Below are 16756 nucleotides of genomic sequence, written 5' to 3' on the forward strand. Positions count from 1 at the left end.
AACCCAGGCATGTCCCCTCTGATTTGATCCCCTCTGACTGGGGATCAAATTGGCAACCCTTTGCTTTGTAGTTGGGCACTCAATCCATTGAGCCACACCAGCCAGGCTACAAACTGGATTTTTAAAACCTGGGTATCATTAGCCTGTTTGCCAGATGGAAGGCTGGTTGTGCACAGAGATCTGACTTCCAGAGAAGCTAAGATCTTTCCTCAGTAAGATTTACTAAAAACTATTTGATAGTTTTGTGTTTTTTAAAAAAAATCAGAAATGCTAATTACTGAAGAGTCAATCAATTACATCAGGCAAAAAAGTTCTGCTCCAGATGAGGAATGGAGCAGTTGACACAGCGAGGTCCCAATCCAGGCAGGTCCAGCCCTCTGGGTCTCATCGTAAAAGGTGTCTGGAGGTCATGGAGTGACTGGACCATTGGTGCAGTTCAGGGAGGAGTGGACGCTGGGAAAACCACTTTGGGAAGCATTTGGGCAGTTTCTGCAAAGCTACAGATAGTGTACCCTGTCTCCCGGCCACTGTGGCCCTCAGCACATACCCAAGGGAACGGGGGGCACAGGTCCGTTAGAGGACATGGGCCGCACGCATGGCCGACACTTGCAGGCACCCCCACCTCACCCACCTTCATCGGCCACGCTACACAGCACACCAGCTGCTGCTGGGGCCCCTCGGCCTAAGTGCGAAGCAATTTTCCTTTAGTTTCAGTTCTCAGCTACCCCTCTTCCCCACCCACTCACACCGGCCCTCCTGCAGGAGGCAGCCCTTCCGGTGTCTGTACATGTCTGTACCAGAAGACTCAGGCCTGGGGGCTGCCACCTGGTGGGGCTCAGCCCTCCACTCTGTTTCTACGGCTTTCTTCCTGATCAAAGGGCTCCTCTTTTTCTGGGGTGAGGCCCTCGAACCTTCCAGAGCCCCACTTGCCCACCAGACACACCCGCACGTGTGTGTGAGGCCTATCACTCAGCAGTTCCTGCCTTCCGCCTGGCCCCTAGGACCACTGTGAGGTCCAGCCCAGTGAGAGGGGTTGCGTTTGGGTGGCCGCCGAACTGGGGCTATGAGGTGGAGCTTTCTCTCAGGTAGTGCTTCTGTGGGTGGGAGGCAGGCAGCAGACAAGCCCTGGGAGTTTAAGAATAGGGGCCTGATCCCTTCCAGAGACCCTGTGCAGAAAATTTAGCCACAGATGGCACTCGCAGTGTCCACGCCTGGGACTCTGCTCTCTGTCCACTTCCACGAGAAGCTGGACACTTGTGAGGGCGTATCTGGTTGTCACAATGACATGGGGTACAACTCATGTTTTGTACTGGCTAGTGTATTGGGGCCAGGGATACTAAACTCATGCAGTGGGTTGGGACCTGGTCCCATGGGGAAGAATTGCCCAAATACCAATAGTGACCCATTGAGAAGCTCTGGTAAGAGTTGAAATGGGTGACTTCTAGGGGACTTTTCAGTTGTGACTGTCATTTTATCATTCCTTGTCGGAAATAGGTGGACTACTGGCAAAACAACCCCAAGAAAGAGGGTTTAAGGTCTAGGCACACATGGTATGTGTGTACCTGCCAGTCTAGGTATCACGGATGTGTTCATACACATACAGACACATACGTGTGCTCTGCCCACAGGCATGGGCAGGCACACGCAGGGTTGTGCACACAATATAGGTGCACGTGAACACCCAGGCACACGTAAATACCTGGTTGCAAACAGTCCTCTGGGAGAACTTTGGCCAGCCGAGCAATAGATGGGGTGAGCTGGGCAGGGGGACAGAGGGGCACAGCAGGGAGGAGCAGGCAGGGAGTCCCAGGGGCAGGTGAGTGGAGAGGTTAGGCTGTGCTCAGGACCTCAGAAGGCACAGTGGCCCCAGTTCCTTTTCTGGGAACTCAGCCTCTCCCTGGCCAGCTGGAGTCCAACCTGTCCCCGGGGCTCTGCCCACCAGCAAAGATATTTGGAGCCAACAAAGTGCCATTTGATTTGAGTGATGGAGTCAGCTGGCAGCTGGTGGGCATTGGTCCCTGGGTTGACTCAATCACATGTCTGCCCCATGCCTCCTACACACCTCTGTGCAGTGGGGTCAAGGGCACACGCAGGCCGAGAGGTGAAGGGCCCTTCCACTGGTTTTGAGCATCCCCTTCCTGAACACTTGGCTCTGCCCCCTGTGCTCTGCCCCCACCTGGCCTGCTTCCTGCTGACACCCTCTCCCTAGCCCCAGGGCTTCCTCCCTTCCACCACCCTCCTTGACCACAATTCCCACTCACCTGAGGATTTGGCTGTATCATGTGAACCCTCCCTTGGCCCAGCCCACCCGCAGGTGCTGGTTTTTAGGTTTGTGTCCAGCCATATGTGGGACTGAGACTGGATGAAGTTCCCATGCCTGTGGGCACAGAGGCTGGGAAGGGGTTCAGAAGAACTAAAGCAGAGAGAAACCCTTTGTAGTGAATAACCTGCCACAAATGGGTGTAATTGGCACAGGGGTACTTTTTTAAAGTATCATATTTTAAAGAAATTACCACTTGCAGGTCCATGTTCTGGTGCAACCTCAAGAACGGCCTCAAAACACACAGGTGCATCTGTGCACACACAGCACACACAGGTGTACACAGGCACGGTTAGGAACATGGGTTGTGTGTGTACTACAGGTGCACATGAACACTCACAGGTGCATCAGTTGTCTCCAGCAAGTTATTTGGCAAGCTCTCTCTATTGGCCCCAGTTTCTCCAACCCTGACAGGCAGCATCTCTGGACTCCTACCTGAAGGGCAGAGACTTCCAAACCTACTGGAAGAGGTGGGATGGGAGAGCACCAAGTGTCTGTACCCCACTGGGAAGGCATGACATCCTGTAGCAGTACCCACCCTTCACTTGGCAGACCTCTGCAGGAGAGAGTTGGCAGGTGGAGGGCTGGAGTTGGCTCCTCTGGGCTTGTGAGAGCCGACTGGGTGCATATCTTCCCAGCTCTGTGTTCTTAGTGATGTTGACAGTTTGGCCATGGAGGGAGTATTTATGCCACGGCAACTGGCAAATGCTATGACACCTCTTTTATCACCACCACTGGCACCATGGGTTCTTGAACATTTCTCCTCATGCCACTAGAGCAGGATCACCTAGTTTCCCAGATCCCTGTGGGAGCTCTCAGCCTGACCCCACTGGGCGTGTCCTGGGCAGGAGAAAGGCAGTGGGGTTGGTGGGTGACCGGAGTGAGTGTGGGGAACAGGCACTCCCTCACCTGTGTGTGGGCTGGGCTAAGTGGAACATGCTACAAAGGGACGACCCTTGAAAACGTGCCAAGTGGAAGAAACCAGACACAAAAGGCCACCCTCTGGACCCTGATGCACCTTGGGACCCAGTTGTAACTGTTCCCTTTGCCTGGAAACCCTTTTCCTTCTTTTTCTATCACAAGACTCTCAAGGGCTAGTAGTATTACTGCCACTCTGGGAGGGTTCCAGGATGCCCATATCGGCAGTGAGGATGTCGTGCCAGGGGCCAGCCAGGGGCCAGCCAGGGGCCTGACTCTGCCACTTATGAACTGTGTGATTTGGGGTGACTTAACTGTGTGGAGCCCTGGTCCCTTTCTCTGTAAAACAGGAGTAAGTGATATTTATGTCAACACAGTGTGAGCACCGAGCAAGGCCACCTGTGGGACACACAGAGCACGGGGCTGGCACAAAACTGATGGCCGGTGGGTGCCAGTTCCTTCTCCCTCTTCCGGTCCGGCAGACTGCAGGCACCACTGAGGAGCCCGGGCCACGATCCTTGTAAATGCACCAACCTGGCCAGACTGGCTGTCAGAGTGGATTGGAAGAAGAGTGCAGATTCGTGCTGTTCACAGAAGAAACACCATAAGACCAGGACAAGGAGGGATGAAAGTGAATGGAGGGAAAATCCTAAGCAAAGAAAAGCTGGTGTATCTATACAGATATCAAACAAAGTATGATATAAGACCAAAAATATTTATAAGGGAAAAACAAGTGTCTACATGATGATTATAGGAACAACTTGCTAAGGTAAAACAATTCTCAAAAAATCTAATACTATTCTTAAAATATGTAAAACAAATGTCAAGAAAATGGAAAGACAACCCATGGGAGAATGGGAAAAAAATTCAAATCATGTAGCTGATAAAGAATTTGTATCTATAGTATATAAAGAACTCTTACAACTCAACAATAAAAGAGATAAATAACCCACTTAAAAATAGGCAAAGGATTTGAATAGACTACTCTGAAGAAGATATACAAATGACCAATTGCCACATGAGAAAGGGGTTCAACATCATTTGTCCTAAGGAAAATGTCAATCAAAACCTCAAAGAGATGCCAGCACTTCGCACCCACTGAAACTGCTAGAGTCAAAGACAGATCCCGTGTCTGCAGGGCGTGGAGACATCGGAACCCTCATGCTGTGCAGGGGGCAAACAAAAGGGTGCAGCTGTTTTGGAGGGTGGTCTGGCAGTTCTTCAAATGCTGAAATACGCAATCAGCATGTGGCCCAGCAGTTCTACTTCCAGGATACACCCAGTAAGTCGAGAACATAGTTTCACACAAAAACTCATACGTGAATGTCACAGCAGCATTATTCATCATAGCCACAAGGTGAACACAACCCAAATGTCCATCACAGCCCTGATGAATGGACAAGTCAATTGTGATGTACTCATGCCATGAGACATTACTCAGCCACAGAAAGGGATGACTCACTGACACGCTGCCCATGGGTGACCCTGGGAAATGTGCAAAGTGAAAGAAACCAGGCACAAGATGACTCCATTTACGTGAAATGCCCAGAAGCGGTAAATCTGTAGTGACAGAAAATAGACGGGTGGTTGCCAGAGTCAGGGTGCGGAGGGGGGTGGGAGCAAGAAGGGAGAAGTTGGGGGGCAGTGGAGAGTGACTGCTAATGCGGACAGGACTTCTTTCTGTGCTGATGAAATACTTTCAAGTTGATTGTAGTAATAGCCGCACAACTCTGAATACACTGAAAACCATTGACCTGTACAATTTCCATGGGCGAATTGTATGGTATGTAAATTACGTCTCAATAAAGCTGATGTGTATATATTTGCGTGTGTGTGTGTATATATATATATATATATATATATATATATGCTTGTATATATAAACACACATATCTGCATGTATAAAAGTTCATCTTTATTTTATTCTGTCTTTTGATTTGGGGTCTGCTCCCCAGAAGAGGCCTGCCAGCCTGGGCTGCGGCTCCCGTGTGGGAAGGAAACTCGCCCCTGCTTGCCCTTGGGTATTTGTCAAGGAAGGTGCCCCTTTATCTTCTGGGTGTGGGTGCGATCAGGCCGAGGATGAGGGCTCTGGGAAGAAGTGTAACCTGCTCACCGTCACCATTTTGGCCCCTTTGATGTGCGTAGCAATATTCATTCTTTATTCAAAAAGTAAAAGATTTGGGCTTTGAGACTTGTTACCCTGAGGCCCCAGGAATTTTCCCACATCTCCCACTCCCTCTCTCTTCTTCTTCCCTCAGGACCCAACTAACTTGTCCCTTGAACTCCGGCACAGCAGTTGGTCTTGTTGGCATGTTTTGTGTGTGCTGCATCTGAAGGGAGAAAGCGAAGACAGAAGACACGGGACAGCTTCCCCTGGGGCTCTTCCGTTAAACAGATGCCTGGAACCGCAGGGTGCATGTCAGGGTTTCACCCATCCACACCAGCATCTACAAATTCTGGCCTGTTGGCAAGCCTGGCTGGTGGCCTAATTTTTTTTTTAAGATTTTATTTACTTGTTTTTAGAGAGATAGGATGGGAGGAAGAAAGAGAGGGGGAGAAACATTGATGTGTATGAGAAAAACATGGATTGGTTGCCTCTTGTGCGCCCCCAACCAGGGACTGGGCCCAGGACCCGGGTGAGTGCCCTGACTGGGAGTTGAACCGGTGACCTTTCGCCTTGCAGGATGATATCCAACAAACAGAGCCACGCCGATAGGGCTGGTGGCCTATTTTTGTTGAACCGGGAGCTAATAATGGCTTTAACATTTGTTTAGAAAGATACATTTCCCCTCAACCCTCACAACAGGTTCTGTGAAATGTGACTGTCTCGGCCTCATCACAGGGAAAGCAATAACGCAGCGCCCTGTCAGACCGACTGCTTCTTGAATGCGTAGGAGGGGGGGTGCACACCCCGGGAAGGACAGGTCCTTGCCCCAAAGGAAGTGTCCCTGAAGACAGAAGAGAAAAGACAAGGGAATCGTTTTCTTCCTTCTCATCTTCCGTCTACCACGATTCTGCTGCGGAGGAAGGGTCTGGGCCAGAAGAACTTGGGCAATGAGTCTGTCTATACCCAAAGGACCGAGAGGAAGACTGAGGCCCAGAGACAGCCTAGGGTCTAGCCCCGGGTCCTCTGCCTGGTAGGTTGAGTCACTGGAAACCTCCCACTTCAGGGTCACTCTTAGGCAAGTGCTGACTCCAAGTGACCTTGGAGATCTTGTCAGCGGTGCCCTGACCGTTTAGACACTGGGGCCCTGCCCGGGAACTGCAGCTTAGAGAAGGCTCTCGTCTTAGTCTTTAGCGACACCTGGTGGTTACCAGTCATCATAACTCTGATGCGCCTTAGAGGCTGATTGATCCTCAGAATCAAAGAGCTTATCCAGTCACATAGCTTCATTTCTTAAAGAAGGTTGAGGATAGCATTGACTTGCCCAGAGTCACAGAGAAATTCATTCTTTTCTTTATTAAATTGTGGATGAACATGGCCGGAGTGCCAGGGACCATGGCGCTGGTGACACAGCAACCATTGAGATATACGGTTGGGGAGAAGAAAAAGGAAAACGAACAAGAAAACTATCAGACAGTGGATCAGAGCTATGCAGAACACTAAACTGTGGCACGGAGACAGAGAGTAATTGGGTGGCTTCTTTAAACTGAGTGGTCAGGGAGTGCTTCTTGGAGGAGGTAACGTTTAAGCTGCTATCTGAATAAGAAACCCATTGTGCAAAAATCTCAAGAAGCAGCCTTCCAGGCAGAATGTGTCTCTGAAGTGGGGGTGAGCCCTTGTGTTTGAGGAACAGAGGAAGCTATAACAAGGAAAGCAAGGGGGTGGGTAATAAGAGATGTGGGGCCAAGACAGCAGGGTAAGATCCGGCCTGAAGGGCTTTGTGTTTACTCTGTGTGTGGTGCAAATCCTTCAGAAAGTTTCTCGCTCCCCCTTTTCCCGCCCTGGAGTGCTTTAATAGGGGAGTGACTTCATCTGAGGTACATTTTACAAAGATCACGTGGCTGCTGAGTGGCTTGTGGGCCAATGGGGATGGCTGTAGGGCTGGTCAGTATCCCACTGCAGTGGTCCAGGTGAGGGATGATGGTGGCTTGGATGAGGCCAGTGGTGATGGAGATGGGGAGGAATGTATGGATTCAAAAATGTGTTACAGAGACAGAGTTGGCAGGCTTTACTCAAGGACTGGACCTGGGGGGTGAAAGAAGGAAAAGATTCATCTGTTTTTTTTAAAGATTTTATTTATTTATTTATTTTAGAGAGAGAGAGAGGAAGGGAGGGAGAAGGAGAGGGAGAGAAACATGTGTGTTTGCCTCTCACGTGGCCCCCACTAGGGACCTGGCCCCCATTAGGGACCTGGCCCACAACCCAGGCATGTGCCCTAGGCTGGGAATCGAACCAGCGACCCTTTGGTTCGCAGCCCACACTCAATCCACTGAACTGCATCAGCTAGGGCCTCATCTGGTTTTTACTGGAGAGTCTGGGTGATGATGGTGCTTTGATAGGTGTGCAAAGACTGAGAGAGGAGGAATTTGGAGGAGGAACCAAGAATTGTTTTGGATATGGTGAGTTTGCGATGCCTTTTGGACACTGAGGTGGGGATGTCCAGGAGATAATCAGAAAAGTACATCTGAGGCTCGGGGGAGAGGTCAAGGCTGAGGACACAGATGCTCATATTTGGGAGTCATAGAGATGACCTTTAGCCCCAGGGCACTGGCTGAGGAGAGAGGGTGGATGAGGGCTGAGCTCTAGGATATACTTAGGGTAGGCAGCAGAGTAGGAAAATCCAGCTACAAAAGCCAAGGGGAGCCAATGAGGCAGGACAACTCGAAGAGTGTGAGGTCACAGATGCTGTGAGGAAATTGTTTCAAGAGGGTGGGTTCATCTGGGTCCCCCACTGCTGAGAGATCAAGAGCAGAAAGACAGAAGTGACCACTTGTTCTGGCCCTACAGAGGCCATCTGTGGACTTCGATCTGCTGAGACCCTGAGCAGTCTCAGCTGAGAGGTGAGGACAAACCCGAGGGACGGTGGTGCGAGAATTCAAGGCAAGAAAAGGAGGCAGTGAGGGCGGACAGTGATTTTGAGGTAACACTGTGAAGGGGAGCAGAGAATGGCCTGGGGCTTTGGCAGGTCAGTTGAGGGAGGGAGAGGGCTCACAGGAGTTAAGGGTGACGATGGTGACGGCCCTGGAAGTGGAAGCTGCTGAGGAGGGAAGTGAAGGCATGGGGAGTGATGACCAGGATTGGCCAGGTGGGCTCAGGGGGCTGGGGGTCCCCAGGTTGAAGAGGAAGTTTCATGAGGGAGTTCCAGATGGGGGAGCAGAGTGAGGGGGAGTTGTCGTCAGAAAGGGGAACACTTTAAGTCAAGATTTCAAAGGTGGTGCTGGTGCCAGCAATGACTACACTGGAGTGACGGCTGGGATGGAGAAGGAGACTCTTCTGGGAGAAGTGGAGGAAGCATGTCAGAAAGAGACTGCGTTGAGCGTAGGGTCTCGGGTGAATGAAGACCCCTGGGAGGCCCACTGAAGACATGGGCAAGGAGGACCCATGCGTGGTGGGGTCTGAAGCCATGAGGTCCCCAGGAACTGGGGTTTTGAAAGACAAGGGAGGAAATGGTTTTGAGGAGGCAATGGGGAGCAAAAAAGACACCAGTCAAGCTCCTGGCTCCTGAGAAATGAGGGGTGGGGGTGGGAAACAAAGCAAGCAGCATCCTGCCGAAAGTTTGCGGAAGAAACCATATCATTGAGTGATGTCGGGTTCATTTGGTGCTGAAGGATGTAAAGGATGTGAAGGGGAAGAATGTAAGAGTGGAGGGAGTTTGGTGCTGGTAGGTGGTGGGTCTCAGGGGGTCAAGGGCAGGAAATGGGGCCAGACTGGGGGAGGTAGAGAGTAGGATGAGAGGATGAGGTTCTAGGGGGTTCTGGTGACTGTGGTTGGGGGGGCAGGGGTGTGAGGGAGGATGGGATGGGTTTTGGTGGTCTCCTAGGGGAAAATCCAGAAACTAGTCATGATCGGCAGTCTCCAAGATGGCCCCCCAAAAGCCTTGCCTCCTAGTGGTCATGCCTTTGTGTAGTCCCTGCCCCCAGTGGATCAGGGCTGTGTGACCAACAGCTCGTGGTGGAGGTGCTGGCCAGCGGCTCACAAGGCGAGGTCATAAAAGGCGGTGCAGTTTTTGTCTTGGTCCCATGGATTGCTCACACTGCGAGGAGCGAGTTGCAATGCCACGAGGTCACTCCCTCCACTCTGCAGAAAGCCTGCGTTAAGAGGGACAAGGCCTCTCGCCAACAGCCAGCACCAACTTGCTAGCTGTGGGAGTGAGCCATTTTTTAGGTAGACCATCCTTATTTTAGGAATTTTGTAGCTTTAGCTCTTAAATGTAAAGCTTGGATTCATTTTGAGTTCTTTTTTGTGGATGCTGTGAGGTATGGGTCCCACTTCATGATTTTGTGCATGGCTGTCTGGTTATCGCAGCCCCATTTGCTGGAGAGACTATTCCTTCCCCTTCTCCACTGTCTGCTCTCTTGGGCAGCTGCGAGGCCCTCTCCCTCCAGCGGCCTGGTGGTGGGGTAGCCTCACAGGGAGCCGGCAGCCAGGGACTCCCTCTTCTCTCTGGGAGCATGAGGTTACAACGGCAGCATGGGACCCTGCAGAGAGCTGGGACTGGAACCCGAGTCTCATGTTCCCTGGGTTTCCAGATTCTTCCATCGGGAGTGATGACACAAGTTATGTCCGCCTATGGCTTCCAGTTATGCTCAGGTCCATGAGGAAGACAACTCTGTCTGTTTGTATGAGTCTAGCTTGTCCCCTGGAAATAAATTGCCCCAAATAGCGAGAGCGTCAGGGCCTCGGGCTTGGTCGGTGGAGGGCAGAGTGAGGCCCCGTGTAGCTCCAGCCCCCACCAGGTTGTGCTCTGCCCTTCAGACCACAGCCATGCCACAGGGGGGAAAAGCTGCACACAGAGCCCCAGGAACAGCCTCCCTAGGTTCCTAGAAGACACCAGAAGCCCCACAGAGACATGCCACTGTGGGCAGAGAGCAACTAGGTGCCCTGTAATTGGGACAGCATCTGTGTGCTGGGAAGGCTCCCTTCGCACGGTCCCAAAAGATGTTTGTGGGGTCATATTTTCCAAAGGGGATAGAGTTCTCACTATTCAGCTGGTAAAGGCTAGAGGGACCGGAATACCTTTGCTGAAATCGAGAGTCACCGTTACTCCCAGGCTGGTGTGGCTGGTGGCCTGAGAAGCAAGGTCCATCTGTCTTCTCACTCTGGTCAAGGTAGGCCAGTGCTGGGGAGGCAGAAAGAGCTCACACATTGCTTTTCCCTTTGATGGCTGCTGAACAGTGGGGAAGACGAAAATGTCAGTTCTGAGCAGTGAGCCCCATGATGAAGACAGCACTCAGCAGGTATGCAGGCCTCCCAGGGGAGGTGAATTCTGAGTGGCGTTTAAAAGCACCAGTAGAAGGTGGCTTCACGAAGATGAAGGGGTGGGTTGTGAAAGCTCAGGGAGCTGTGAGAGCCAGGCATCCTGGGAGTGAGAACATCCTCTTCCTCCTTGTCACCCACCTCTGCCCACTTTTTCTTTCTTTCTACCTTTCTTCATCGCCTTGTCTTTTCCCATCTTCCCTGTATTGCTTTTGCCAGCCTTCCTTGTCCGTACCCCTTCCCTAGCCCAGGCCCATACATGACTCAGCAGGGCTAGGTCCTGTTAACGGCGGTCCCTGTATCCATTGATGCCAAGGGAAAGGAGACCTTTGCAAAACTGCTCCCAAATAAGGGGAGCCCAGTTGAGGGGGGAGTGAGCCTCTGCAGGCACCCAGGCCCGGCTGCTGTGAGTAGCTGTGTCCGCAGCACCCACAGCCCTGACCCCTGTGGCCGTAGGCAGTGCACACGGTCATGCTCATTTCGTTTTGTTTCATAACATTGTTGTGTGTGTGATGATAAAACTGTGCATGCTACTTCTTTTTTTATATTATCACATAAGTGATGCACTGCAGAAAAATTATACATAAGTTCATACAAAAAAACAGAAAGGTAGCATTGTAAAATGGGTTGGAGCAGCGTATGCAGAGCTGGAGGGGCAGTTATTTAGCCTTTTTGTGCCTCAGTTTCCTCAGCACATGTTAAGTGCAGTGTTAGTATTTGCGATTATTATTACCGGCAATCAAAGAAAGAAGAAAAGAAAAGAAATAGAAAAATGACCCATAATTCTGTAGTCCTGAGGTAAGTGCTGCTGTAAGCCCTTAGGGATGGATCCCCTCACACTTTGTCCCGTGTGCATGCTCTATAAATACAGGGTGGGGCAAGAGGAGGTTTACAGTGTGAGTACCTGAAACTCTGAGTTTAGTCTTGTGTCATTGTTTATTAATTATTATACTATTTTCCACACGAACAACTGTAAGCCCACTTTTGCCACTCCCTGTGTGGTCGGTTCCACAATGTGGTGTGCAGTGTGGTTATGACTCTTATTTTCCCAGTTAATCGCTTATGCTTGCGCTTGTCTTATGAGCAAGGAAACCGGGATCTTGAGATGCCCTGAATTATGCAGGAACTTGGAGCGCGTACACTGTGCCTGGAGCAGTTCATGACTGAGCTGTTACTTCTTATGGACACATGGTGTCGCTGTTGAAGCCTAGTGCCCACCGGTCCCCAGCCCACGCTGGTGAAGGATTTTCGTGAAGGATGTTAGGTCTTTTTGAGAACGTGATGAACTCGGCTCCCCTGCACCGCCACCGCCTCCTCCCCACCCACTGCCCTGAGAGCCCGAGCTTGCCACGAGCTTGCCACTCTCAGTGTTCGGCATTTCTCTTTCCTGCAGATTGCCCGCTAGCTAGGGCGCTCTGGAATCCTGGGTTAGTCCTGAGTTCTGGCACCTGAGGCCTCCTAGATCCATCCAGAACCTCAATTTTTCCTTTCCTCCTTAGCGACCCACACCAGCAGCTTGTTTAAACGCCCCAAACAAAAAGGGTCAATGACACCCCATACTCTGGAAATGTGGTTGCTCGCTCACTCACTCTTGTAGGGCAGGCCACTGCCTCAGGCATCTCCCGGGCTGAAGAGGTTAGCAATCTGCGGAAGATGCTTGCTCAGCCAGTGGCTGCTTTCCTCCCCCTTCTTCCTCGCTAACAGAGGCAGCCTCCCAGGTGCCTACCTTCCCAGCTCTCTGCCTGTGCAGCTGGGGCACGGACATGCGACTCAGACCTGGCCAGTAAGTCCTGAGGGAAGGCCAGCTGGGAATTTCTTGGAAAGATTTTCCTCCCTGATAAATACACAAGAACACATCTAAGGGGAAGTCTCCTCCCTTCTCTTATGCGGGCTGACAAGCCCCTGGACGAAGGCTGTGGTAGCCAGCCTGCAAGACGATCCCCAGTGAGCTTCACTGCCTGGTGTTCATGCCTTTGCGTGGTCCCTCCCACAGTGAATCAGGGCTGGCCGGGGAACCAATAGAATACAACAAAATGCAGACTTGGAAGGCTAGGTCATGGAAGGTAGTGAAGTCTCTGCCTCTGTCCCTATCAGATGGCTTCCTCTGGAGGAGGCCAGCCACTACACCGTGAGGACACTCAAGCAGCCCTGTGGAGAGGAACCAACAGCCAGCACCAACTCGCCAGCCATGTGAGCGAGCCGCCTTGGAGAAGGACCTTCCAGCCCCAATCAGCCTAGAGGAGACTGCAGCCCCAGCTGACACCTCATTGCAGCCACATGAGAGCCTCTGAGCTAAAACATCCAATAAGTTGCTCCCAAATTCCTGACCCACTGCAACCACAAATGGTAAAAAATGGCTATGGCTGTTTAAAGTCGGGAGTTTGGGGGGGGGGCATTTTTATGCTGTAAAAGATAAGTAATCAAAGGCCAACACTGTAAAGAGCTCAGAAAGGAAAGATGGAAAATACTGGCATCTTCGATGATGTCCTAGTGCCTCTGGGTTAAGCAACCCTGAAGCCTGCTCCCCGACTTCTCACGCGCAGGGAGGGCTGCCCCTGCCCCTGCGTAGGCTGCTGTTGGATCTTCTGTGGCTTGTCCTGCGACTTTCTGAAGAGTGATTCCTAGGTAATTTCCTCTTGCCTCTTACTCCCTGGGGCTGAAAATTTTCTTTTGTTAAAAAAGAATGCAAATTTAAATTCTAATGGGAACCACCCCAGAAGGGCCTCCCTGAAAAGTAATCTCAAATGAACTTCTGTGTTCGTGGGTTCATAGGGGCAAGTAGCCAAGTGAATTGTGGTGGGCCAACTCATAAGTGTTTCTTGTATTTATTTTTATAATTTTTACCTAAAAGGGGCCACACTGGACATACCTTTTGTACAATCTTATTTGCACTTGGTCATCATATCCTGAACCCATTTCAGATCCACGTAGGCTACTTTGCACAGTACGAAGGATAGTGAAGGTAATGGAACATACTCTGTGTGATACTGTGATGATGAATAACTGTATACATTTGCAGAGGTACCGTTATTTACTTGACCAATCCCATTAAACCTGAAATTCAGAATGTTGCCACATTTTTTATTTTATGATGGCCACATTTACTCTTTTTAGGAGTGGTAAAATATGCACAACATAAAATTTACCCTTTTAACCATTTTAAACACAATTCAGTAGCACAAGTCATTCGCCTTGTTGTGCAGCTATCACCACTTTCCACCTCCAGAACTTTTTCATCTTCCCAAACCGAAACCCTGCACTCACTAAACATTAACTAGCACACTATTGCCACCCGCACCATCTCCCTATCCCTGGCAACCACCTTCCACTTTTGGTCTCTGTGACTGTGACTACTCTAGATGCCCCGCATAAGTGGAGTCACACAGTATTTGTCATCTTGTGTCCTGCTTACTTCACTTAGCATAATGTTCTCAGGGTTTATCTATGCTGTAGTGTGTGTCATGATTGCCTTCCTTTTTTAAGGCTGAATAACATTCTTTTGTATGGATGTATCACATTTTCGTCATTCATCCATCCATCCATCCATTCATTCATTCATTCATAGGCATTTAAGTTGTTTTGGACTTTCTTAAAATCTCTCAAAGGTTCACAGACCCCAAACAAGTATCATCTGGCCTCGGTGTGCCCTGACCCTCTTGCTAAGCAGCCCCAAGCACAGCACTAGCGGCAGCCGGCCTCAGTCCACAGCTTAGCCTCTCCCAGCCACCTCCAAGCCCAACACAAGCGGCAGCCATCTCCAGATCACTTTGTAGTTCATACTAGGTGGCTATAGGAAGACACATGTAGTGGCTGACCTTGGCCTGCAACTCCCAAGAGTCCACCAAACCAATTCACCTGGTGGTCAACTTCCGACCATACCATAGCATCACCCAAACACCTCCAAATGACACACCAAAGGGCAGATTCAGCGGGTGTCAGAGTCCTGCTAAAGTGAATCCTACTCCGTGGGGTAAGACCCTGGACAACAGCTTCTCTGCTGCAGTCATGGCCAGTCCTCACAGCCAGTCAGCCTGAGGCTCAATCATTCCCATTGACAAGCCAACAGCAATCAAGGCTCGACTACCTGGAGCACCTGGAGTACTCAGCTCAGGTGACCAGGGAATCTGTGCCTCTGGGCCCCACAGGACACCTACAGCTAAGACCAGGAGGTGCAGCAGCTCCACCCTGTTTACATAGAAGCAAACACAGGGAGGCAGTCAAAATGAGGAGACAAAGAAACATGTCCCAAATGAAAGAAAAGAACAAAAGTCCAGAGAAATAACTAAACAAAACGGAATGGAGACAAATGCATAGTTCAAAACATGGTTATGAGGATGCTCAGTGATCTCAGTGAGAGCTTAACAGAGAGATAGGAAATGTGAAAATGCTGGTAGAAAATACAAGACCTGACCAGAAAGTATCCACCCATATAATATGAAAAACTGAGACATTTATTGAAGAATATACAGGACCCAAGAAACATTGTATGTAGGACAATGACACCTTGGTTCCCTTCAAAGTAGGCACCTTGGGAACTCACACAGTTCTCCCAATTGCCATCAGCTGCCCCATCGTATTTTCCTGAATCTCACTGAAGGTCTGAAATCTCTTCTCATTTAAAGGTGATTTTAGTTTTGGGAAAAGCCAGAAGTCACAGAGTGCCAAATCTGGGCTGTAGAGGGGCTGAGTCACCTGGGCAATTTGATGTTTCACCAGAAAATTCTGTACAAGACATGATGCATGAGCGGGTGTGTTGTCGTGATGAAGCTGCCAGTCACCAGCTGCTCATAGCTGCAGCCTTCTGAATCATCCGAATAGAGTCTGCAGAGGAGTGTTCAAGCTTAATACAAAATTGATGCAGATTCATTGCTCTACCTGGTCTGTCATTTTGAATGCAACAGCCACTCAGTACACATGCCCACTCAATGGCATCTACTGCCCCCACAGACTATTACATGAAGTCATCACTATTCATACACGCACATTCCAGTCCATTCTTAGCTGCCAGGTTACACCAATGTCATGCACACTGTTCTTGTTGTATTAAGAATGGCTGGACTTCTTATGGACAGACCTCATATACGAAAGAACCAGTCAGAAATGAAGAATTCATGAAAGGAAATCAATAGATTAGATGAAACAGACCATCAAATCAGCAGTTTGGAAGACAAGATAGCAGAAAACACCCAATCAGAACAGAAAAAAATAGAATCTAAAGAAATGAGGATAGTTGAGTGGACCAACATTCAATCATAGGGGTACTAGAAGGAGAAGGGAGAGAGCAAGGAATTGAAAACTTGTTAGAAGATATAATGATGGAAAATTTCCCTAACTTGGTGAAAGAAATAGACATACAAGCCTAGGAAGTGCAGAGAATCCCAAACAAGATGAACCCAAAGAGGCCCACACCAAGACACATTATAATTAAAATGCCAAGGGCTAAAGACAAAGAGAGAATCTTAAAAGCAGCAAGAGCCCTGACTGATGTGGCTCAGTTAGTTGGGTTTCACCTCACAGGGTGAAGGGTTGACAGTTTGATTCCAGGTCAGATCCCATACCTGGGTTGTGGGTTCAGCCCTGGTTGTGATATTTGAGAGAGGCAATTGATCGATGTTTCTCTCTCACATTGACGTTTCTCTCCCTTTCTTTCTCCTTCCCTTGCCTTCTCTCTAAAAATAAATAAATAAATAAATAAAATCTTTTTTAAAAAGGAGCAAGAAAAAAATAGTTACCTACAAGGGAGCTACTATAAGACTGTCAGCTGATTTCTCAACAGAAACTTTGAAGGCCAGAAGGGATTGGCATGAAATAAATATTCAAAGTGATGAAAAGCAAGGACCTACAAGTAGTAAGGCTATCATTTAGATATTTACTTTTTTAAGATTTTTTATTTATTTATTTTTAGAGAGGGGGAGGGAGGAGAAAGAAAGGGACAGAAACATCAGTGTGTGATTGCCTCTTGCGCGCCCTCCACCGAGGACCTGGCCCACAACCCAGGCATGTGCCCTGACTGGGAAGTGATCCGGAGACCCTTCGGGTCACAGGTGGGCACTCTATCCACTGAGCCACACCAGCCAGGGCAGGCTATCATTTAGAAT

This window comes from Phyllostomus hastatus, unplaced genomic scaffold (genome assembly GCF_019186645.2).
Source record: "Phyllostomus hastatus isolate PE091 unplaced genomic scaffold, TTU_PhHast_1.1 phas_scaffold_55, whole genome shotgun sequence".
Lineage (NCBI taxonomy): Eukaryota > Metazoa > Chordata > Mammalia > Chiroptera > Phyllostomidae > Phyllostomus > Phyllostomus hastatus.